Consider the following 25,527-nt stretch of genomic DNA (forward strand, 5'->3'; position numbering starts at 1 on the left):
GCTGCCTGTGTATCCATGTAACCGATTTAAAACTGCCTTGAGCCTATTTTTTGTTATTTTAGGCCTTCGTTAGCCTGTCTGCGGTCCCTCCTTGAAATACTCCTCCACTGACCACAATGCTGCCTGTGTATCCATGTAACCGACTTTAAACTGCCTTGAGCCTATTTTTATTTATTTTAGGCCTTCGTTAGCCTGTCTGCGGTCCCTCCTTGCAATACTCCTCCACTGACCACAATGCTGCCTGTGTATCCTTGTAACCGATTTTAAACTGCCTTGAGCCTATTTGTTTTTTTATTTTAGGCCTTCGTTAGCCTGTCTGCGGTCCCTCCTTGCAATACTCCTCCACTGACCACAATGCTGCCTGTATATCCATGTAACCGATTTTAAACTGCCTTGAGCCTATTTTTATTTATTTTAGGCCTTCATTAGCCTGTCTGCGGTCCCTACTTGCAATACTCCTCCACTGACCACAATGCTGCCTGTGTATCCATGTAACCGATTTAAAACTGCCTTGAGCCTATTTTTTGTTATTTTAGGCCTTCGTTAGCCTGTCTGCGGTCCCTCCTTGAAATACTCCTCCACTGACCACAATGCTGCCTGTGTATCCATGTAACCGACTTTAAACTGCCTTGAGCCTATTTTTATTTATTTTAGGCCTTCGTTAGCCTGTCTACGGTCCCTCCTTGCAATACTCCTCCACTGACCACAATGCTGCCTGTGTATCCATGTAACCGATTTAAAACTGCCTTGAGCCTATTTTTTGTTATTTTACGCCTTCGTTAGCCTATCTGCGGTCCCTCCTTGCAATACTCCTCCACTGACCACAATGCTGCCTGTGTATCCATGTAACCGATTTTAAACTGCCTTGAGCCTATTTTTATTTATTTTAGGCCTTCGCTAGCCTGTCTGCGGTCCCTCCTTGCAATACTCCTCCACTGACCACAATGCTGCCTGTGTATCCATGTAACCGATTTTAAACTGCCTTGAGCCTATTTTTATTTATTTTAGGCCTTCATTAGCCTGTCTGCGGTCCCTACTTGCAATACTCCTCCACTGACCACAATGCTGCCTGTGTATCCATGTAACCGATTTTAAACTGCCTTGAGCCTATTTTTTTTATTTTAGGCCTTCGTTAGCCTGTCTGCGGTCCCTCCTTGCAATACTCCTCCACTGACCACAATGCTGCCTGTGTATCCATGTAACCGATTTTAAACTGCATTGAGCCTATTTTTATTTATTTTAGGCCTTCATTAGCCTGTCTGCGGTCCCTCCTTGCAATACTCCTCCACTGACCACAATGCTGCCTGTGTATCCATGTAACCGATTTTAAACTGCCTTGAGCCTATTTTTATTTATTTTAGGCCTTCGTTAGCCTGTCTGCGGTCCCTCCTTGCAATACTCCTCCACTGACCACAATGCTGCCTGTGTATCCATGTAACCGATTTAAAACTGCCTTGAGCCTATTTTTTGTTATTTTAGGCCTTCGTTAGCCTGTCTGCGGTCCCTCCTTGCAATACTCCTCCACTGACCACAATGCTGCCTGTGTATCCTTGTAACTGATTTTAAACTGCCTTGAGCCTATTTTTTTTTATTTTAGGCCTTCGTTAGCCTGTCTGCGGTCCCTCCTTGCAATACTCCTCCACTGACCACAATGCTGCCTGTGTATCCATGTAACCGATTTTAACTGCCTTGAGCCTATTTTTTTTATTTTAGGCCTTCGTTAGCCTGTCTGCGGTCCCTCCTTGCAATACTCCTCCACTGACCACAATGCTGCCTGTGTATCCATGTAACCGATTTTAAACTGCCTTGAGCCTATTTTTATTTATTTTAGGCCTTCGTTAGCCTGTCTGCGGTCCCTCCTTGCAATACTCCTCCACTGACCACAATGCTGCCTGTGTATCCATGTAACCGATTTTAAACTGCCTTGAGCCTATTTTTTTTTATTTTAGGCCTTCGTTAGCCTGTCTGCGGTCCCTCCTTGCAATACTCCTCCACTGACCACAATGCTGCCTGTGTATCCTTGTAACCGATTTTAAACTGCCTTGAGCCTATTTTTTTTAATTTTAGGCCTTCGTTAGCCTGTCTGCGGTCCCTCCTTGCAATACTCCTCCACTGACCACAATGCTGCCTGTATATCCATGTAACCGATTTTAAACTGCCTTGAGCCTATTTTTATTTATTTTAGGCCTTCATTAGCCTGTCTGCGGCCCCTGTCATGAATCCCAATGGCTAGGGATAGCACAGGACAAGCAAGGTACAAATATATAACGGACGAGCTCTAGGGTGATGGAACCTGGGCTGACCGCTGCCCTACGCCTGACAAACGCAACTAGAGATAGCCAGGGAGCGTGCCTACGTTGGTTCTAGACGCCACGCACCAGCCTAAGAGCTAACTAGTACTGCAGAGAAAATAAAGACCTCACTTGCCTCCAGAGGAACGAACCCCAAAAGGTATAGTTGCCCCCCACATGTATTGACGGTGAAATGAGAGGAAGGCACACACATAGAGATGATATATATAGGTTTAGCAAATAGAGGCCCGCTGTAAACTAGAAAGCAGAAAGATACAAAAGGGGACTGAGCGGTCAGCAAAAACCCCTAATCAAAAATACCATCCTGAGATTACAAGAACCCATGTGCCAACTCATGGCACATGGGGAGAACCTCAGTCCACTAGAGCTACCAGCTAGCATAGAGACATAATAAGCCAGCTGGACAAAAAACAAACAACTGAAAATCAGCACTTAGCTTATCCTGAAAGATCTGGGAGCAGGTAGGCAGGAACCAAACAGAGCACATCTGAATACATTGATAGCCGGCAAGGAAATGACAGAAAGGCCAGGTAAAATAGGAAACACCCAGCCTCTGATGGACAGGTGGAAACCAAAGGCCGCAACCCACCAAAGTCACCCAGTACCAGCAGTAACCACCAGAGGGAGCCCACAAACAGAATCCACAACAGTACCCCCCCCTTGAGGAGGGGTCACCGAACCCTCACGAGAACCCCCAGGGCGATCAGGGTGAGCTCTATGGAAGGCGCGGACCAAATCAGTCGCATGAACATCGGAGGCGACCACCCAGGAATTATCCTCCTGACCATAACCCTTCCACTTAACCAAATACTGGAGTTTGCGTCTGGAAACACGAGAATCCAAGATCTTCTCAACAACATACTCCAATTCTCCCTCCACCAGCACCGGAGCAGGAGGCTCAACCGAAGGAACAACGGGCACCTCATACCTCCGCAACAACGACCGATGGAACACATTATGAATAGCAAACGATGCTGGGAGATCCAAACGAAAAGATACAGGGTTAAGAATCTCCGAGATCCTATAAGGACCGATGAACCGAGGCTTGAACTTAGGAGAAGAGACCTTCATAGGGACAAAACGAGAAGACAACCACACCAAATCCCCAACAAGAAGTCGGGGACCCACGCGGCGACGGCGATTAGCAAACTGCTGAGTCTTCTCCTGAGATAACTTCAAATTGTCCACCACCTGATTCCAAATTTGATGTAGCCTGTCCACCACCACGTCCACTCCAGGACAATCCGAAGACTCCACCTGACCAGAGGAAAAACGAGGATGAAACCCCGAATTACAAAAAAAAGGAGAGACCAACGTGGCAGAACTAGCCCGATTATTAAGAGCAAATTCGGCCAGTGGCAAAAAAGCAACCCAGTCATCTTGGTCAGCAGAAACAAAACACCTCAAATAAGTTTCCAAGGTCTGATTAGTTCGCTCCGTCTGGCCATTCGTCTGAGGATGGAATGCAGACGAGAAAGACAAATCAATGCCCATCTTGGCACAAAATGTCCACCAAAATCTAGACACAAACTGGGATCCCCTGTCAGAAACGATATTCTCCGGAATCCCATGCAAACGAACCACGTTCTGAAAAAATAAAGGGACCAACTCAGAGGAGGAAGGCAACTTAGGCAAGGGCACCAAATGAACCATCTTAGAAAAGCGGTCACACACAACCCAGATAACGGACATTTTCTGTGAAACCGGGAGATCAGAAATAAAATCCATGGAAATGTGCGTCCAAGGCCTCTTCGGGATGGGCAAGGATAACAACAACCCACTGGCCCGAGAACAGCAAGGCTTAGCTCGAGCACACACTTCACAAGACTGCACAAAGGTACGCACATCCCTAGACAAGGAAGGCCACCAAAAAGACCTGGCCACCAAGTCTCTAGTACCAAATATTCCAGGATGACCAGCCAACACAGAAGAATGGACCTCGGAGATGACTCTACTGGTCCAATCATCCGGAACAAACAGTCTTTCTGGTGGACAACGATCCAGTTTATCCACCTGAAACTCCTGCAATGCACGTCGCAAGTCTGGGGATACGGCGGACAATATTACCCCATCCCTAAGGATACCAGTAGGCCCAGAATCTCCAGGAGAGTCAGGCACAAAACTCCTGGAAAGAGCATCTGCTGTCATGATCTCCATGGCCAGAGAACTAGCATAAGCCTCTATAGGAACAAGCTCTTGGAAGATGTAACTGTACTGACCATGAACTAAACCTACCGCATCATCTAGAAGTAGCCAGGTAGCATGTCCTACTTTTTATCCCTATATGCCCAGCGCCGGCCGGAGAACTAAATAATGCTAGCAGAGGGAAATATAAGACCTGACTCACCTCTAGAGAAATGCCCAAAAGGAGACAGAAGCCCCCCACATATATTGGCGGTGATATGAGATGAAACAACAAACGCAGCAGGAAAATAGTTTTAGCAAATTTGAGGTCCGCTTTCTAGATAGCAGAAGACAGAAAGCATACTTTCATGGTCAGTAGAAAACCCTAACAAAACACATCCAGAAATTACTTTAGGACTCTGGCATTAACTCATAATACCAGAGTGGCAATTCCTGATCAACAAGAGCTTTCCAGACACAGTAACGAAACTGCAGCTGTGAACTGGAACCAAAATACAAAAACAAAACATGGACGAATGTCCAACTTATCTAGTAGATGTCTGGGAGCAGGAACAAGCACAGAGAGGCTTCTGATAACATTGTTGACCGGCAAGCATCTAACAGAGAAGCCAGGTTATATAGCGACACCCAGATCTAATCAGAACAGGTGAACAGGGAAGATGATGTCACAAGTTCAATTCCACCAGTAGCCACCGGGGGAGCCCAGAATCCAAATTCACAACAGTACCCCCCCCTCAAGGAGGGGGCACCGAACCCTCACCAGAACCACCAGGGCGATCAGGATGGGCCCTATGAAAGGCACGAACCAGATCAGAGGCATGAACATCAGATGCAGTGACCCAAGAATTATCCTCCTGGCCGTATCCCTTCCACTTGACCAGATACTGGAGTCTCCGTCTGGAAACACGGGAGTCTAGGATTTTTTCCACAACGTACTCCAACTCACCCTCAACCAACACCGGAGCAGGAGGCTCAACGGAAGGCACAACCGGTGCCTCATACCTGCGCAATAACGACCGATGAAAAACGTTATGAATAGAAAAGGATGCAGGGAGGTCCAAACGGAAGGAAACAGGGTTAAGAATCTCCAATATTTTATACGGACCGATGAACCGAGGCTTAAACTTAGGAGATGAGACCCTCATAGGGACAAAACGAGAAGACAACCACACCAAATCTCCAACACAAAGCCGAGGACCAACACGACGGTGACGGTTGGCAAAAAGCTGAGTCTTCTCCTGGGACAACTTTAAATTGTCCATCACCTGCCCCCAGATATGATGCAATCTCTCCACCACCGCATCCACTCCAGGACAATCCGAGGATTCCATCTGACCGGAGGAAAATCGAGGATGGAACCCCGAATTACAGAAAAACGGGGAAACCAAGGTGGCAGAGCTGGCCCGATTATTGAGGGCGAACTCCGCCAACGGCAAAAAAGCAACCCAATCATCCTGGTCAGCAGACACAAAACACCTCAGATATGTCTCCAGGGTCTGATTAGTCCGCTCGGTCTGGCCATTAGTCTGAGGGTGAAAAGCAGACGAAAAAGACAAATCTATGCCCATCCTAGCACAAAATGCCCGCCAAAATCTAGACACAAATTGGGTTCCTCTATCAGAAACGATATTCTCAGGAATACCATGCAAACGAACAACATTTTGAAAAAACAGGGGCACCAACTCGGAAGAAGAAGGCAATTTGGGCAGGGGAACCAAATGAACCATCTTAGAAAAACGGTCACACACCACCCAGATGACAGACATCTTCTGAGAAACAGGCAGATCTGAAATAAAATCCATTGAGATGTGCGTCCAAGGCCTCTTAGGAATAGGCAAGGGCAACAATAATCCACTAGCCCGAGAACAACAAGGCTTGGCCCGAGCACAAACGTCACAAGACTGCACAAAGCCTCGCACATCTCGTGACAGGGAAGGCCACCAGAAGGATCTTGCCACCAAATCCCTGGTACCAAAAATTCCAGGATGACCTGCCAACGCAGAAGAATGCACCTCAGAGATGACTTTACTGGTCCAATCATCAGGAACAAACAGCCTATCAGGCGGACAACGATCCGGTCTATCCGCCTGAAACTCCTGCAAGGCCCGCCGCAGGTCTGGAGAAACAGCTGACAAGATAACTCCCTCCTTAAGAATACCTGTGGGGTCAGAGTTGCCAGGTGAATCAGGCTCAAAACTCCTAGAAAGGGCATCCGCCTTAACATTCTTAGAACCTGGTAGGTACGATACCACAAAATCAAACCGAGAAAAAAATAATGACCAGCGCGCCTGTCTAGGATTCAGGCGCCTGGCGGTCTCAAGATAAATCAAATTTTTGTGGTCAGTCAATACCACCACCTGATGTCTGGCCCCCTCGAGCCAATGGCGCCACTCCTCAAACGCCCACTTCATGGCCAAAAGCTCCCGATTCCCAACATCATAATTCCGCTCAGCGGGCGAAAATTTACGGGAAAAGAAGGCACAAGGCCTCATCACGGCGCAGTCAGAACTTTTCTGCGACAACACTGCCCCAGCTCCGATCTCAGAAGCGTCGACCTCAACCTGAAAAGGAAGAGTCACATCAGGCTGACGCAACACAGGGGCAGAAGAAAAACGGCGCTTAAGCTCCTGAAAGGCCTCCACAGCATCAGGGGACCAATTAGCAACATCAGCACCCTGTCTAGTCAAATCGGTCAATGGCTTAACGACATCCGAAAAACCAGAAATAAATCGACGATAAAAGTTGGCAAAGCCCAAAAATTTCTGAAGACTTTTAAGAGAAGAGGGCTGCGTCCAATCACAAATAGCTTGAACCTTGACAGGATCCATCTCAATGGAAGAGGGAGAAAAAATATATCCCAAAAAGGAAATTCTCTGAACCCCAAAAACGCACTTAGAACCCTTGACACACAGAGAATTAGACCGCAAAACCTGAAAAACCCTCTTAACTTGCCGGACATGAGAGTCCCAGTCATCCGAAAAAATCAGAATATCATCCAGATACACTATCATAAATTTATCCAAAAAATCGCGGAAAATATCATGCATAAAGGACTGGAAGACTGAAGGGGCATTAGAAAGACCAAAAGGCATCACCAAATACTCAAAGTGGCCCTCGGGCGTATTAAATGCGGTTTTCCACTCATCCCCCTGCCTGATCCGCACCAAATTATACGCCCCACGGAGATCAATCTTAGAGAACCACTTGGCCCCCTTTATGCGAGCAAACAAATCAGTCAGCAACGGCAATGGGTATTGATATTTAACCGTGATTTTATTCAAAAGCCGATAATCAATACATGGTCTCAAAGAGCCGTCTTTTTTTGACACAAAGAAAAAACCGGCTCCTAAGGGAGATGACGATGGACGAATATGTCCCTTTTCCAAGGACTCCTTTATATATTCTCGCATAGCAGTATGTTCAGGCACAGACAGATTAAATAAACGACCCTTTGGGTATTTACTACCCGGAATTAAATCTATAGCACAATCGCACTCACGGTGCGGAGGTAGTGAACCCAGCTTGGGTTCTTCAAAGACGTCACGATAATCAGACAGGAACTCAGGGATTTCAGAGGGAATAGATGATGAAATGGACACCAAAGGTACGTCCCCATGAGTCCCCTTACATCCCCAGCTCAACACAGACATAGCTCTCCAGTCAAGGACTGGGTTGTGAGACTGCAGCCATGGCAATCCCAGCACCAAATCCTCATGTAGATTATACAGCACTAGAAAACGAATAGTCTCCTGGTGATCCGGATTAATACACATAGTCACTTGTGTCCAGTATTGTGGTTTATTATTAGCCAATGGGGTGGAGTCAATCCCCTTCAGAGGAATAAGAGTTTCCAAAGGCTCTAAATCATACCCACAACGATTGGCAAAGGACCAATCCATAAGACTCAAAGCGGCGCCAGAGTCGATATAGGCGTCAGTAGTAATAGATGACAAAGAGCAAATCAGGGTCACAGACAAAATAAATTTAGACTGTAAAGTGCCAATGGAAACGGATTTATCAAGCTTTTTAGTACGCTTAGAGCACGCTGATATAACATGAGTAGAATCCCCACAATAGAAACACAACCCATTTTTCCGTCTAAAATTCTGCCGCTCGCTTCTGGACAGAATTCTATCACACTGCATGCTTTCTGGCGTCTTCTCAGTGGACACCGCCAGATGGTGCACAGGTTTGCGCTCCCGCAGACGCCTATCGATCTGAATGGCCATTGTCATGGACTCATTCAGACCCGCAGGCACAGGGAACCCCACCATAACATCCTTAATGGCATCAGAGAGACCCTCTCTGAAAGTAGCCGCCAAGGCACACTCATTCCACTGAGTAAGCACAGACCATTTACGGAATCTTTGGCAGTAAATTTCAGCTTCATCTTGCCCCTGCGATAGGGACATCAAAGTTTTTTCTGCCTGAAGTTCCAAATGAGGTTCCTCATACAGCAAGCCCAAGGCCAAAAAAAACGCATCCACATTGCGCAACGCAGGATCCCCTGGTGCCAATGCAAAAGCCCAGTCTTGAGGGTCGCCGCGGAGCAAGGAAATCACAATCCCAACCTGCTGTGCAGAGTCTCCAGCAGAACGAGATTTCAGGGACAAAAATAGCTTACAATTATTTCTAAAATTCTGAAAGCTAGATCTATTCCCTGAGAAGAATTCCGGCAAAGGAATTCTCGGCTCAGATACCGGAGCATGAATAATAAAATCTTGCAAATTTTGTACTTTCGTGGTGAGATTATTCAAACCTGCAGTTACACTCTGAAGATCCATTATTAACAGGTGAACACAAAGCCATTCAAAGATTATAAGGAGAGAGAAAAAAAAAGAAAGACTGCAGCATAGACAGACTGGCAAGTGATCCAATTAAGAGCACAGAGGAAAAAAAAAAAAAAAAAAAAAAAAAAACTCTCAGCAGACTTCTTATTTCTCTCCTTTCTCAGCCAAGGATTTTAACCCTTTAGTGGGCCGGTCAAACTGTCATGATCTCCATGGCCAGAGAACTAGCATAAGCCTCTATAGGAACAAGCTCTTGGAAGATGTAACTGTACTGACCATGAACTAAACCTACCGCATCATCTAGAAGTAGCCAGGTAGCATGTCCTACTTTTTATCCCTATATGCCCAGCGCCGGCCGGAGAACTAAATAATGCTAGCAGAGGGAAATATAAGACCTGACTCACCTCTAGAGAAATGCCCAAAAGGAGACAGAAGCCCCCCACATATATTGGCGGTGATATGAGATGAAACAACAAACGCAGCAGGAAAATAGTTTTAGCAAATTTGAGGTCCGCTTTCTAGATAGCAGAAGACAGAAAGCATACTTTCATGGTCAGTAGAAAACCCTAACAAAACACATCCAGAAATTACTTTAGGACTCTGGCATTAACTCATAATACCAGAGTGGCAATTCCTGATCAACAAGAGCTTTCCAGACACAGTAACGAAACTGCAGCTGTGAACTGGAACCAAAATACAAAAACAAAACATGGACGAATGTCCAACTTATCTAGTAGATGTCTGGGAGCAGGAACAAGCACAGAGAGGCTTCTGATAACATTGTTGACCGGCAAGCATCTAACAGAGAAGCCAGGTTATATAGCGACACCCAGATCTAATCAGAACAGGTGAACAGGGAAGATGATGTCACAAGTTCAATTCCACCAGTAGCCACCGGGGGAGCCCAGAATCCAAATTCACAACAATCTGCCTTCACATTCTTTGAACCTGGCAGGTATGAAACCACGAAATTGAAACGAGAAAAAAACAACGACCAACGAGCCTGTCTAGGATTCAAACGCCTGGCAGACTCAAGGTAAATGAGATTCTTGTGATCAGTCAAGACCACCACACGATGTTTAGCACCCTCAAGCCAATGACGCCACTCCTCAAATGCCCACTTCATGGCCAAAAGCTCCCGATTACCCACATCATAATTGCGCTCGGCGGGCGAGAATTTTCTAGAGAAGAATGCACATGGCCTCATCACCGAGCCATCAGAACTTCTCTGTGACAAAACCGCCCCCGCTCCAATCTCGGAAGCATCAACCTCAACCTGAAAAGGAAGTGAAACATCTGGTTGACACAACACAGGAGCAGAAGAAAACCGGCGCTTAAGTTCCTGAAAGGCCCCCACAGCCGCAGGAGACCAATTAGCAACATCAGCACCCTTTTTAGTCAAATCAGTCAAAGGTTTAACAATACTGGAAAAATTTGCAATGAACCGACGATAAAAATTAGCAAACCCCAAGAACTTCTGTAGGCTCTTAACAGATGTAGGTTGTGTCCAGTCACAAATTGCCTGAACCTTGACGGGATCCATCTCAATAGTAGAAGGAGAAAAAATGTACCCCAAAAAAGAAATCTTCTGGACTCCGAAGAGACACTTTGAGCCCTTCACAAACAGAGAATTGGCCCGCAGAACCTGAAACACCTTCCTGACCTGTAGAACATGAGACTCCCAGTCATCAGAAAACACCAAAATATCATCCAAATACACAATCATAAACTTATCCAGATATTCACGGAAAATATTGTGCATAAAGGACTGAAAGACTGATGGAGCATTGGAGAGTCCAAAAGGCATTACCAAATACTCAAAATGGCCCTCAGGCGTATTAAATGCGGTTTTCCACTCATCACCTTGTTTTATCCGCACCAGATTATACGCACCGCGAAGATCTATCTTAGTGAACCACCCAGCCCCCTTAATGCGAGCAAACAAGTCAGTCAATAATGGCAATGGATACTGATATTTGACTGTAATCTTATTCAGAAGGCGATAATCTATACAAGGCCTCAGGGAACCATCTTTTTTTGCCACGAAAAAAAAAACCTGCTCCCAGAGGGGACGAAGATGGACGAATATGTCCCTTTTCCAAGGACTCCTTAATATAATTCCGCATAGCAGTATGCTCTGGCAGTGACAGATTAAATAAACGACCCTTAGGGAACTTACTGCCAGGAATCAATTCTATAGCACAGTCACAATCTCTATGAGGAGGGAGCGAATTGAGCTTAGGCTCCTCAAAAACATCCCTATAGTCAGACAAAAACTCAGGGATCTCAGAAGGAGTAGATGAAGCGATTGAAATCGGAGGTGCATGATCATGAACCCCCTGACATCCCCAGCTTAACACAGACTTTGTTTTCCAGTCCAGGACAGGATTATGAGTTTGTAACCATGGCAGACCAAGCACTAGTACATCATGTAAATTATACAGTACAAGGAAGCGAATCACCTCCTGATGAACGGGAGTCATGCGCATGGTCACTTGTGTCCAGTACTGCGGTTTATTCATAGCCAATGGTGTAGAGTCAATTCCCTTCAGAGGAATAGGAACTTCCAGAGGCTCCAGACTAAAACCGCAGCGTTTAGCAAATGACCAATCCATAAGACTCAGGGCAGCGCCCGAATCCACATAGGCATCGACGGAAATGGAAGACAGTGAAAAAATCAGAGTCACAGACAAAATGAACTTAGGCTGCAGAGTACCAATGGCAAAAGATTTATCAAGCTTTTTTGTGCGTTTAGAGCATGCTGATATAACATGAGCTGAATCACCACAATAAAAACACAATCCATTTTTCCGCCTATAATTTTGCCGTTCACTTCTGGACTGAATTCTATCACATTACATAGTCTCAGGTGCCTGTTCAGAAGACACCGCCAACTGGTGCACGGGTTTGCGCTCCCGCAAACGCCGATCAATCTGTATGGCCATAGCCATAGACTCATTCAGACCTGTAGGCGTAGGGAACCCCACCATAATATCCTTAATGGCCTCAGAAAGACCATTTCTGAAGTTTGCAGCCAGGGCGCACTCATTCCACTGAGTAAGCACCGACCATTTCCGAAATTTTTGACAATATATTTCCGCTTCATCATGCCCCTGAGAGAGGGCTAACAAAGCCTTTTCAGCCTGAATCTCCAGGTTGGGCTCCTCATAGAGCAATCCCAATGCCAGAAAAAATGCATCCACACTGAGCAATGCAGGATCCCCTGGTGCCAATGCAAATGCCCAATTCTGAGGGTCGCCCCGCAGGAAAGATATTACAATCCTGACCTGTTGAGCAGGGTCTCCAGAGGAGCGAGATTTTAAAGAAAGAAACAATTTACAATTGTTCCTGAAATTCAGGAAGGTAGATCTATCTCCAGAGAAGAACTCTGGAATAGGAATTCTAGGTTCAGACATGGGAGTGTGAACAACAAAATCCTGTATGTTTTGAACTTTTGCCGCGAGATTACTCAGGCTGGAAGCCAAACTCTGGACATCCATGTTAAACAGCTAAGATCAGAGCCATTCAAGGGTTAAGAGGAGGTAAGAAGCAGCTAGACAGCAATTAAGGGCTAGGCAGCAAAACTCTGAAGGGAAAAAAAAAAAAAAAAATTTCCCTTAAACACTTCTTATTCTCCTGCTTCAGCCCAAACAATTAACACTTTGTGGGCCGGCTATACTGTCATGAATCCCAATGGCTAGGGATAGCACAGGACAAGCAAGGTACAAATATATAACGGACGAGCTCTAGGGTGATGGAACCTGGGCTGACCGCTGCCCTACGCCTGACAAACGCAACTAGAGATAGCCAGGGAGCGTGCCTACGTTGGTTCTAGACGCCATGCACCAGCCTAAGAGCTAACTAGTACTGCAGAGAAAATAAAGACCTCACTTGCCTCCAGAGGAACGAACCCCAAAAGGTATAGTTGCCCCCCACATGTATTGACGGTGAAATGAGAGGAAGGCACACACATAGAGATGATATATATAGGTTTAGCAAATAGAGGCCCGCTGTAAACTAGAAAGCAGAAAGATACAAAAGGGGACTGAGCGGTCAGCAAAAAACCCTAATCAAAAATACCATCCTGAGATTACAAGAACCCATGTGCCAACTCATGGCACATGGGGAGAACCTCAGTCCACTAGAGCTACCAGCTAGCATAGAGACATAATAAGCCAGCTGGACAAAAAACAAACAACTGAAAATCAGCACTTAGCTTATCCTGAAAGATCTGGGAGCAGGTAGGCAGGAACCAAACAGAGCACATCTGAATACATTGATAGCCGGCAAGGAAATGACAGAAAGGCCAGGTAAAATAGGAAACACCCAGCCTCTGATGGACAGGTGGAAACCAAAGGCCGCAACCCACCAAAGTCACCCAGTACCAGCAGTAACCACCAGAGGGAGCCCACAAACAGAATCCACAACAGGTCCCTACTTGCAATACTCCTCCACTGACCACAATGCTGCCTGTGTATCCATGTAACCGATTTTAAACTGCCTTGAGCCTATTTTTTGTTATTTTAGGCCTTCGTTAGCCTGTCTACGGTCCCTCCTTGCAATACTCCTCCACTGACCACAATGCTGCCTGTGTATCCATGTAACCGATTTAAAACTGCCTTGAGCCTATTTTTTGTTATTTTACGCCTTCGTTAGCCTGTCTGCGGTCCCTCCTTGCAATACTCCTCCTGTCATGTCCCACGACTTGGGAAATCATTCAGTGTTTTGCATTGCTTGTGTTCTATCCTTCTTTCTAGGCAGAAGTTTGCCTTTCCCTTTATTTTGTCCCAACTCTCTCACTGTAGTCCTGTGATGTATGTTTGTTCACGCCCTTATTCTCCATTTTGTCATCATCCCCATATCTGTATGCATCCTATTACATGTCCTCTGTTGAATATTCCTTTTTACCTGCTACTTTCATCATAATACAAGAATTTCGGTTAAAGCAATCCTCTTTTCCTGGAGTCTTCTTACATGAGATCGTGGCTGAGTTAAGCTATCTGATAAATCGGTATGAACGTGAGTACAGGTCAATACGGAAGCGCCCAAAAGAAAGGCCTATCCAGGCACCACTGCGTTCTACATATCCATGAGTCAGAATAGTAAAAAGGAATAGCCTGCCTTCAGAGACAGTAACTCAAGGTCTGTGCTGAACCTCAGTGGAAAAGGACATTTCCCAGATACACAGTAACCCAGTTCCCAGCCAGACCCCAGTGTGCATAGAAGCACACACTGCAGATAAACAGTGAGAAGTATAACCCTCATCATCCACTCTTCCTGCCTGCAAGCAAATCATGTCTGAAGCAAGGAATACAATGTCCCTACCAGACTTACAAACACAGGACAGAGACCTAGATCCCCATCCACCAGCTAGTGAAAGGGGAAAACGTACAGTTAAACCTACATGGAAAGTAATGGAGAATTTAGAGACTGAAAAAGGTGTTGTATATCGTGATGTGTCTTCACTGTGGGAGAAAGTGCTGAGTCACATAGACACTGTATCAAGGCCTGCTTCTCATGAGTTACCACTTGAGGGAGCCCTAGAACAATTATGCACAGCATACCAAAGGTATATGGAGAAGACTGACCAATACATTATTCTCCTGAAGAAACTGAATCTGCCAGAGACTTTAAAAGAATTGCAAAGTTTCCAGCAGCTTAATTCTGAAAGGGACTGCACCGTACGCGACATTAAGACAAAGATAGAGGCTAAAATTGCACGGACACCAGATGCATCATCTCGCTCATCCAAATCGTCTAAGCACTCAAAACGCTCATCTAGGTCAAGTTCATCAAAATATTCCACTCTCAGCCAGCAGCTTATAAGGGCACGTGCTAAGGCAGAAACGTCTAAGATACAAGCAGCCTTTGCGCAAAGGAGAGCAGATATGGACGCAGCCACAGCACAAAAGAGAGCAGAAATAGAAGCAGCCAGAGCAGAAAAGAGAGCAGAAATGGATGCGGATGCAGCACGCAAGGAAGCTCTGGAGAAGGAATGTGAGCACGCAACAGCCATGGCGGAGTTAAGGATCCTGGAGCGAGCTATCAGTGGGAGTCAAAGAGACAGCATCAGTTTGTGTGAAGTGGAGGCGGAGGACCCTATTGAACGCACAAGAGACTACGTACTAAGCCAAAATGGCGAACCGCAGATCATCACTAACACTTCTGATGGCGTTCATGCTTCTCCAGGACACCAGGATGCCGATCAACTTACAGAACCCTACACTCAAGGTCAGTACAATGCTCCCAAACTTGAACTTCCTTCGTATTCCAGTATGCGCCAAGACCCTGCATCTCATCAAACTCCACAGGCTATTATCTACACGCAACCCAATATACCGGCAGGTCATTATACTCTCGACAACCGCACAGTGCCAGCTCCGCATGTAGCAGAGACTATACCCACCAAACCGGTTGCTGGACTAAATGCATATGCCACTCCATACTTACCCACGTTTCAAGGCCAAGACGTCTCCACTCCTATGTACAACACCGCTCAGCCCACATTCGTGCATCCTAAGTCAGAAAGAACAGACATGTCCGACTTCGCAAGGTACATGATTCGCCGCGAACTTACTAAAACCGGTCTCACAAGGTTTGACGACCAACCTGAAAATTACAGAGGTTGGAAAAATGCCTTTAGAACCGTAACTAGTGACCTTGGCATCACTGCTGCCGAAGAGCTGGACCTGCTAATCAGATGGCTAGGACCACAATCCACAGAGCGTGTCAAGAGACTCAGGTCTGTACATACCAGTAATCCAATGGCTGGTCTCATGGCTGCATGGGAAAGACTAGAGAAAAACTTTGGCAGTCCAGAAGCCATAGAGGATGCACTGTTCAAGCGTCTACAGAGTTTTCCAAAGATATCAAGCAAAGACAGTTCAAAGTTCCTGGAGCTCAGTGACTTGCTGTTAGAGCTCCATCTGGCCAAGGCAGACACCCACCTACCTGGCCTCAGCTATCTGGACACTGCTCGTGGAGTAAATCCCATTATCTCCAAGCTACCGTACAACGTACAAGAAAAGTGGACTACACTAGGGTCAAAATACAAGAAAGACCATCAAGTGTCATTTCCTCCGTTCTCCTACTTCTGTGAGTTTATAAAAGATGTGGCAGAGCGCAAGAACGACCCAAGCTTTTCCTACCAAGAATCCAGTGGCCCAGCTTCACCTCCTTCTAAATACGTCAGCGCACGCTCGAACGACAGAAACCGCAGGGGTCCAGTGTCAGTGAAGAAGACGGATATTCTTCCCTTACCAACACCAGCCCCAGACAAGAGTAACAAAGGTGAAAAGATAGAGAACCCAAATCGTGAATGTCCCATCCACAAGAAGCCACATCCCTTAAAAAAGTGCATCGGCTTCAGGAAGAAACCGCTCCTAGAACGCAAGGAGCTTCTAAAGAAGTTCGGGGTATGCTACAGATGTTGTGCTTCTACTGAACACCTTGCTAAAGACTGTAAAACTACAATTAAGTGCATGGAGTGTGACAGTGAGGACCACGTACAAGCACTCCACCCATTCCGTCCTGACTCTACACTTACTCCTTCCCCCACCACGAGCCATGGCGGGGAGGACGCAGCTCAAACTGCAAGCCATACCACAATATCTTCTTCATGCACAGAAGTCTGCGGAGAAGACCTCTGGGACAAGTCCTGTGCGAAGATTTGCCTGGTGAACGTATATCCCAACGGTCACCCAGAGAAAGCCGTGAAGGTGTACGTCCTTCTGGATGATCAGAGCAACCGATCACTTGCAAGGTCAGAACTCTTTGATATGTTTAACTTAAAGGGAAATGCCTACCCTTACACCTTAGGTACCTGCAGTGGTGTTACAGAGGTTTATGGGAGAAGGGCCAGTGGTCTTACAGCGACATCTCTCGAGAACACCGTCGAGATACCGTTACCTACACTGGTCGAGTGCAACCAGATTCCATCCAATCGAGAAGAGATCCCAACGCCAGAGGCTGCTCTTCATCACCAACATCTCAAGGGGATAGCAAACAAGATACCAGCCCTCAACAACAGTGCAGATATCCTGATTCTGCTTGGCAGAGACATTCTCCGGCTGCACAAGGTGCGTCAGCAAATTAATGGACCACACGATGCACCATTTGCCCAACGCTTAGATCTAGGCTGGGTAATCATAGGCAATGTTTGCATACACAAGATGAAGAGACCTAACAACATCTCCTCTTACAAGACACACATCTTGTCAAATGGTCGCAGCACCCATTTCCAACCATGCCCACATCACTACTGGGTGAAAGAGAAAGTGAGCAACACCAAGTGGCAACAGGAATCCTTCAACAACATGAACACACTCCAGTCCTGGGAAGAAAACCTCGGGTCATCAGTGTTCGATTCCACAAGTAATGACAACAAGTTGGCACCCACAAGGGAAGATAAAGAATTTATAAAGGTTATGGATAAAGAATTTGTTCAAGACGACTCCAACAGTTGGGTAGCTCCTTTACCCTTTCGTTTCCCAAGAGTGAGGTTGCCGAACAACCTGCAGCAAGCAACTGCAAGGTTCTCATCTTTAAAGCGTACCCTAAAGAGGAAACCAGAGATGGAGAAGCATTTCATTGACTTTATGCAGAACATCTTTGACAGAAATCATGCTGAACCTGCGCCACCACTGAGGGAGGGAGAAGAATGTTGGTATCTTCCATCCTTTGGTGTCTATCACCCTCGCAAGCCTAATCAGATCAGAGTGGTGTTTGACTCCAGTGCTCAGTTTGAAGGCCTCTCTCTCAATAACCTGCTCCTAACTGGGCCCAACCTGAACAACAGCCTCCTTGGAGTATTGATCCGCTTCAGACAAGAACCTGTTGCCATAATGGCCGACATTCAGCAGATGTTTCATTGCTTCATTGTGAAAGAAGACAACAGAAACTATCTTAGGTTCCTATGGCACAAGGACAACAACGTCAACAATCAGGTCATAGACTACCGGATGAAGGTCCATGTCTTCGGCAACAGTCCCTCACCTGCTGTGGCGATCTATGGACTGAGACGGACAGCCCAGGAAGGTGAGAGAGAGTACGGTTCCGATGCTCGGCAATTTGTAGAGAAGAACTTCTACGTGGACGATGGGCTCAAGTCCTTGCCCACAAGCGAAGATGCAATTGACCTACTCTCCAGAACACAGGAAATGCTATCCACATCAAACCTCAGACTCCACAAGATTATCTCTAACAGTCAAGAGGTAATGAACGCGTTTCCATCTGAGGACCATGCCACAAACCTAAAGGACCTCAACTTGGGTTCCGATGTTCCTCCAACACAGCGCAGCCTTGGTCTACTGTGGGATATCAAACGGGACACCTTCACTTTCCAAGTGTCACCCTATGACAAACCCTTTACCAAACGAGGAGTCCTATCTGTCATAAATAGCATCTATGATCCTCTCGGGTTTGTAGCACCCATCACTATTCAAGGCAAGATACTGTTAAGACAGCTTACGGCCGAGAACACGGATTGGGACACCCCGCTCCCAACTCAGAAACAGCAAAGGTGGGAGGCGTGGAAGAAGTCTCTGAAGTTCTTAGAGCAACTCCAAGTCCCACGTTGTTATTCTCCAAGATCACCTTTGACTGCAATCAGAAGAGAAGTCCATATTTTCTCTGACGCATCTACAGAAGCCATAGCCGCAGTAGCTTATCTGATGACCTTAGGAGCTAACAAGGTACACTGTGGTTTCATCCTGGGTAAAGCCAAATTAACTCCAAAGCCTGCACACTCTGTACCCAGACTCGAGCTTTGCGCTGCGGTATTGGCAGTAGAAATTGCTGAAGTTGTACAAGACGAAATGGACATTACAATTGATTCCTTTACCTTCTACACTGACAGCAGGGTGATACTCGGGTACATTCACAACCAAACAAAGCAGTTCTATACATATGTGAGCAACAGAGTAGAGCGCATCAGAAGTTTTTCTACCCCTGAGCAGTGGCATCACATCTCCACCGATTTAAACCCAGCCGACCGAGGTACAAGACTCGCAGCTGCTTCTAAGCTTGATGACAACATGTGGTTAACGCCTCCCAGTCTCCTGTACGAAGATTTCTGTGCGAACAACACCAAAAATGCTTATGAGCTGGTGGAACCAGAATCTGACAAGGAGATAAGACAAACTATCTCTGCTCACTATACTTCAATGACATCTAGGCAAGGTTTGAAGTCTCATCGTTTTGAACGCTTTTCAAGCTGGTCCTCCGTTGTACGAACTGTAGCTCGTCTCATTCACATTGCTCGCTGTTTTACAAAGGACAAGCCCTCAGGGTGCCATGGTTGGCACGTGTGTAAGAGTCGTCTTACTGCCGACGACATAGACCATGCCGAACAAGTTATCATCAGGTGTGTGCAACAAGAAGAATATTCACATGAGATTGGCAGTAGAAATTGCTGAAGTTGTACAAGACGTAATGAACGCGTTTCCATCTGAGGACCACGCCACAAACCTAAAGGACCTCAACTTGGGTTCTGATGTTTCTCCAGCCACACTTCTCACACAGAAGATTGGAGCTGCTACAGTTCCGCCTGGGAACTTCGATAACAAGGACATTTACAGACGTCAGTGGAGGCAAGTACAACACCTGGCTAACGTGTTTTGGCATCGATGGAAGACCAAATATTTACACTTGCTTCAAAACCGTCACAAATGGCAGACGCCCAGTCCCAATATCCAAGAAGAAGACCTTGTTCTCTTAAAGGACAAAGAGGCTCATCGTAATGACTGGCCAATGGGACTTATCACCAAGGTCCTACCCAGTGAGGACGGAAAGACTCGTAAGGTAGAAGTTAAGGTGACAAAAGGGGGCTCTACCCGAACCTTCTTCCGCCCGGTCACTGAACTCGTGTTGCTTCTACGAAAGGAGGACATCACATGAACTGAACATGCTACTGGACGTTGTTCACGGCGGGGAGCATTCCTCCTCATTCCTCAGTTTATTGAATGTTGACATTTTCCATTGGATTGAACCCTTAACATTCCCATTGGATTCTGGGTTGGTGGAAGAGTTTGCATGTTTGCGGCTTCCTCAATCTGAAGATGGGTTTTATATACTTGAACTTATCTTTCGGTGTGATCTACGGGTCAACAACAACGAGTTGGACTTAAAAATCTTTTATGTTTATTATTGCATGCATGTTTTCTTCCTCTTGTTTTTTCAGGTTCGAACGACTTCGAAGAATTACGGACATCGTGAAATCCAAGGATTTCAGACGGGGAGTGTCATGTCCCACGACTTGGGAAATCATTCAGTGTTTTGCATTGCTTGTGTTCTATCCTTCTTTCTAGGCAGAAGTTTGCCTTTCCCTTTATTTTGTCCCAACTCTCTCACTGTAGTCCTGTGATGTATGTTTGTTCACGCCCTTATTCTCCATTTTGTCATCATCCCCATATCTGTATGCATCCTATTACATGTCCTCTGTTGAATATTCCTTTTTACCTGCTACTTTCATCATAATACAAGAATTTCGGTTAAAGCAATCCTCTTTTCCTGGAGTCTTCTTACATGAGATCGTGGCTGAGTTAAGCTATCTGATAAATCGGTATGAACGTGAGTACAGGTCAATACGGAAGCGCCCAAAAGAAAGGCCTATCCAGGCACCACTGCGTTCTACATATCCATGAGTCAGAATACCTCCACTGACCACAATGCTGCCTGTGTATCCATGTAACCGATTTAAAACTGCCTTGAGCCTATTTTTATTTATTTTAGGCCTTCGCTAGCCTGTCTGCGGTCCCTCCTTGCAATACTCCTCCACTGACCACAATGCTGCCTATGTATCCATGTAACCGATTTTAAACTGCCTTGAGCCTATTTTTATTTATTTTAGGCCTTCGTTAGCCTGTCTGCGGTCCCTACTTGCAATAGTCCTCCACTGACCACAATGCTGCCTGTGTATCCATGTAACCGATTTAAAACTGCCTTGAGCCTATTTTTGTTATTTTAGGCCTTCGTTAGCCTGTCTGCGGTCCCTCCTTGCAATACTCCTCCACTGACCACAATGCTGCCTGTGTATCCATGTAACCGATTTTAAACTGCCTTGAGCCTATTTTTATTTATTTTAGGCCTTCGTTAGCCTGTCTGCGGTCCCTCCTTGCAATACTCCTCCACTGACCACAATGCTGCCTGTGTATCCATGTAACCGATTTAAAACTGCCTTGAGCCTATTTTTTGTTATTTTAGGCCTTCGTTAGCCTGTCTGCGGGCCCTCCTTGCAATCCTCCTCCGCTGACCACACCAATGCTGCCCGTGTACCCCTGGAACCTATTTAAAAGTTCATAGAGCCTATTTATATATTTTATTTAATATTAATAAAGCCATGATGGACTACGCTGTACCACGCTACAAGCTAACCAGTCGACACTTCTTTTGCGAGAAAAGCCATCCCAACCCTCCACCAGCATGTAAAAGACCGCATTGTCCATGCACTCTGGCAATCTGTGAGTACAAAGGTGCACCTGACAACAGACGCATGGACCTGTAGGCATGGCCACGGAAGGTTACGTGTCCATTACGGTGCAATGGGTTAATGTGGTGGATGCATGGTCCACAGGGGACAGCCTACTAAGTCTGTCTGCAGTCCCTATTTCAAATTGTCCTCCACTGTCTAAATCTGAGCTTCAACCTTCTGGCTCTCCTTAAGTGCTTTTTTTAAAAAAATTGGTGGTTGGGGCCTAATAACTCTGTCTGCCGCTCCCTGGTGTTGACCTCAACTGAATAAATCTGAGCTTTAACCTTCTGGCTCTCATTTTTTTTTTTTAAATTGGTGGTTGGGGCCTAATACCTCTGTTTGCCGCTCCCTGGTGTTCTCCTCAACTGAATAAATCTGAGCTTTAACCTTCTGGCTCTCATTAAGTGCTTTTTTTAAAAAAAAATTGGTGTTTGGGGCCTAATACCTCTGTTTGCCGCTCACTGTTGTTTGTCTTCAACTGTATAAAGCTGAGCTTCAACCTTCTGGCTTTCGGCCTATAGTATCAGATATTAAACAGCATTTGGCCTTCAACTTTGGTTGCGGCCTACTAACGGTGTCTGCCGCTCCCTGGTGTTTGTCCTCAACTGTATAAAGCTGAGCTTCAACCTTCTGGCTTTCGGCCTATAGTATCAGATATTAAACTGCATTTGGCCTTCAACTTTGGTTACGGCCTACTAACGGTGTCTGCCGCTCCCTGGTGTTTGTCCTCAACTGTATAAAGCTGAGCTTCAACCTTCTGGCTCTCATTAAGTGCTGTTTTTTAAAAAATTGGTGGTTAGGGCCTACTAACAGTGTCTGCCGCTCCCTGGTGTTTGTCCTCAACTGTATATAGCTGAGCTTCAACCTTCTGGCTTTCCTTAAGTGCTTTTTTTTAAAAAATTGGTGGTTGGGGCCTAATAACTCTGTCTGCCGCTCCCTGGTGTTTGTCCTCAACTGTATAAAGCTGAGCTTCAACCTTCTGGCTCTCATTAAGTGCTGTTTTTTAAAAAATTGGTGGTTACGGCCTACTAACGGTGTCTGCCGCTCCCTGATGTTTGTCCTCAACTGTATAAAGCTGAGCTTCAACCTTCTGGCTCTCATTAAGTGCCGTTTTTAAAAAAATTGGTGGTTAGGGCCTACTAACGGTGTCTGCCGCTCCCTGGTGTTGTCCTCCTCCTGAGTGTTCTCCTCCTCCTTGGTGTTCTCCTCCAGGTTGCCTTGTCTGAGCTTCAACCTTCTGGCTCTCATTAAGTGCTTTTTTAACAAAAAATTGGTGGTTAGGGCCTACTAACGGTGTCTGCCACTCCATGATGTTGCCCTCCACTGTATAAAGCTGAGCTTCAGTCTTTAGGCTTTTGGCCTATAGTAGCAGATATTAAACTGCATTTGGCCTACTAGTGTGGTTGGGCCCTTAAAACAGTGTCTGCTGCTCCTGGGTTTGCTACTCCACTGAACAAAGCAATGCCACCTGTTTAGTCCTGTCACCAATTTTGAACTGCATTTAGCCTACTTTATTCTTTGGCCCTATATCTGTGTTTCCTCCTGCCCATTGCCCAGCCACTGCTAGATGAGTCTGCTGGTACATTGACCTAGACCACTACATTCCCCTTGCACTCTACACAGCCAGAATCTGACCCTGCTGAAAGTAAGGTTCCCCTTCCCGCATGTTATACCACCTTACACAGGGACAAAGAGGAAGGTGCAGATGAAAGTGCAGGTTCCTTCATCAGGTGGGGGGGCATACTCGTTGGCGACGTCACTGGCACAGGGCCCCTCAGAGTACGCAAAAGTGTCGATGCTGGTGGGAGGCGCCCCCGCCGTACAAACACACCGCTGTACTTTGAGGGGCCCTGTGCCAGTGCCAATGCCAACAAGTGGGCCCCCCCTGCTTGCTTAGGATCACAGCACTTGCAAACTTGACATACTTACCTCTCACTGCTCCACCGCCGTGACGTAGTCCACGTTTCCTGGGCCCACTAAAACCTTGAACCAGCCCTACCCCCCACAACTTTTGCCAAATGACCCCCAATTTCCAATGCCCAACTATTATTATAAAGTTAATTAAGATTGACAAGCTTCAGAAACAAGAATGGATGTTTTTGGCATTAAAATGGGCACTGTAGGTGTTTTCCTGGCCTCCACTCACTGTCGACTATGCTTCCCCATTGACTTGCATTGGGTTTCGTGTTTCGGTCGATCCCCGACTTTTAGCGATAATCGGCCGACTGCACTCGACTCGACTCTGGACAAAGTCGGGTTTCGCAAAACCCGACTCGATCTTAAAAAAATGAAAGTCGCTCAACCCTAACTCCCAGCCTTTGGCTGTGGACACTTTAGGATGGAGCGTGCTGTGCCTTTAAGAGAACAGGACCACGTGCACTCTAAGCACAGTGCCGTGCCTCGGTCATCTGCAGCTGGAGCAGGAAGTGCGGGATGGAGGTGCTACAGCTTTGAGGACCATCATACAGTGTGGTGTAGTTTTGACATCATACTGTGAAGGGCATCACTGTGGGGCTTCATACTGTGTGGGGGCCTGTGGTGACATCATAGTTTATGTAGAGAGTGTGGGATATCATATTATGTGTGTGGGGGCATCACATTGCCTCAGATCACTGGAGACATCATACTATATAGGGTGTCATTGAGCGCCAACCTCATAATGTATGTGACGAAAGTATGGGGGCGGGGTTCATTATGGGACCATCATAATGTGTATAAGGGAACTCTGAGGCCATCTAAATGTGTATGGGGGGATGGTAGATTCAGTACATTAAATGGGGGAGGCACTGTAGAGTCTCACACTGTGAAGGGGGCACTGCAGGAGCATCATACTGTGTAGGGGGCCTTGTGGCAACATAATATGTTTGCATAAAGTGAGGGCATCATTCTTTGCTGGGGCCACTGTGAGGGTCATCATATTTTGTATGTTGATGGTATTATGTTTATTATGGAGAGTTTACTGGAATTCAACATAGGAGTATCATTGATTGTGAGGGGCATTTTTGTTGACATCATGCTATTTGGGGACCATGAAATGAGTATCATAGTGTGTGTAAACACTATGGGGCATTAATAGGGACAATATTGTTGCGTAAGTATTGCAATATTTGTCCCCCTCCCTGTCTTTAAAAGTTGGGAGGTATCCCTGTCTATGCCTGCGCCTATGTGAAATGACCCCACCGACTTCACCAAATATTTTTTTGAGAGGATGGATGTAGCCCCAATTTGGACATTTTCTGTGTGGACCCATGATTTCAATTTACGCCCCAGCGCCCTAACAGTTGTTTGTCTTAATAATTGAGAGTTCTTCTGTTTCGTGTACAATTTGTAAAGATAAGCAGAATATTAAACACATTTCCAAGGCAGATGCTTTCCTCTTAATTATTTAGAGCAATTTACATAAGTATTTTATAATGATAGTACTCAGTGCTTGTAGTGTTGCAGAGGTGTTTTAGAGATGGGTAATTGCTAAAATAATCTGGTTTGATAGGTACACTTAAGCATGAGTTAACTCTTTGTTATAAAATTGTTAGCATTTTCATAAAACTCTCTAAATAGTATAGTATTAAATCAGCGTAAACTAAGATTCCAGAGCTTACCATGTGACTTAAAAACCATGTCACTTGTTACCATGTCACCATTTCTTTCCTCTGCAGCATGTTGCAACACGTAACCTTTTTTGCAGCATATTCCATGTGACTTAACTCTTAGTACCTCACTTAATTGCAGTGTAGTGCACTTGATGTGACTTGTCTTGCAGAATGTTACACCTCATGTCACTTATCCTGTAGCAGATTGCAACCCAAGTCAC

This window comes from Ranitomeya variabilis, chromosome 3 (genome assembly GCF_051348905.1).
Source record: "Ranitomeya variabilis isolate aRanVar5 chromosome 3, aRanVar5.hap1, whole genome shotgun sequence".
Lineage (NCBI taxonomy): Eukaryota > Metazoa > Chordata > Amphibia > Anura > Dendrobatidae > Ranitomeya > Ranitomeya variabilis.